The sequence below is a fragment of the Bidens hawaiensis genome, unplaced genomic scaffold (assembly GCF_021521415.1).
Source record: "Bidens hawaiensis isolate Kalapana, Puna unplaced genomic scaffold, B.hawaiensis_p1.1 tig00419391_1, whole genome shotgun sequence".
Classification (NCBI taxonomy): domain Eukaryota; kingdom Viridiplantae; phylum Streptophyta; class Magnoliopsida; order Asterales; family Asteraceae; genus Bidens; species Bidens hawaiensis.
In genome coordinates this window covers 1,103,712-1,105,159 of record NW_027504845.1, presented here as the reverse complement: position 1 = coordinate 1,105,159, position 1,448 = coordinate 1,103,712, and positions in this window count along the sequence as shown.

The following is a 1,448-nucleotide window of genomic DNA, read 5'->3' as shown; positions in this document are numbered from 1 at the left end:
GTTCTTGGTAATTTTGACCTTGACCAGATAAGTCAAAGATTAAGTCGTTTTGACCATTCGTTATGCTTAGAGAATTGGAACTACTTCGTGTACAATTCGTTAAGCAATTCAAACGAATTAGAATGAGCGAATCAACTTTTCTAACGAATCAGAGTAGTATTTGTAAATTATAACGAACTAGAAGGCTAGTTCGTTACAGTTTCATAGTAATTCGCTAATTCTTAATTCCTCATGTATTTACTTGATAGCGAAACAGGCAATTCGTTATAATATTGTAACGAATCAGGTTTTTGTTAACGAACGCCATATTAAATTAATATTGTTTTTAATTTTAACTTTCAAAATTTTACAAAATTTTTATTTATATAATTATTTGAATATTGCTGATTCTCGATGTTATTTATTTTAGACTTATGGCTGATAACAGGGATCAAGATCCACCAGCTGTTGATCAACAACAGCAACAACACTAACCACAACAACAGCAACAAATGCAAAATCTGCATGTGCTTCCTTATGATAAGAAACACAATATTTGTGCCTTTGTCGGTACAAATTTTGCAGATGAAGCTGTATTTGGAGGATTATTGGAATTCCTCCAAATCCTGATGTTCGATTCAGTATCGTTCGTCAATTTTGGAATACGGTGAGTTACGTTGAAGCTAAGAACCACATCGAAGCCACAATCAATCAAACTCCTATCATTGTTGATACATATGTGATTAGATGTGTTCTTCGTTTTGGGGACAATATTGACAATTCGTGTGAGTTTGAAAAGAAGTTGATCAAGTGTCTATTTCGTCGTGTTTTTATGGCGGTGACATCGGAGAGTCTATGTATAACAAAAATGGGTTGTGTCATACTTACAAATATCTATTGCATGTATTGATACATTGCTTGGGAGGACGTAAAGGCGGGTTTGATGAATGTCGTATCATGTTGCAATCGGCTTTTGTTGCACTACTCCTTAACAAGCCGTTCAACTTCTCAGAGATGATTTTTTATCATCTTAAATAACAGTGTCTGCAAACGGTTCAGAAGAAGTTCTTAATGTATCCACGGTTCCTTCAGTCAATTATTCAAGACTTGATTCCAAATTTGGTCATCGATCAAGCATTGGTAAAGGATGTGTCGGAATTAGAACACATGACGGCTGACACGGTACGAAGAATGAAGATCTATCGAAAGGAGAGACGTAGGACCAAACGTTTGATTGGTAATATTGTGAATCCTGATTATGTATGTCATAGCAATGATCGTTGGATCCATGACAATTCGGATTCTGAGCGTGAGGAGGGACCAGGTGGGAACGATGGTGATGATGGTGGTAATGATGGTGTTCACGGTGGTAATGGTGGTGATGGTGATGCGGCTATTCTAGAACAACAAGCTGCGGTTGAAGTGGTGTTAGCTGCTACAATTGCAGCTCAACGAAAGAGAAAGGGTAA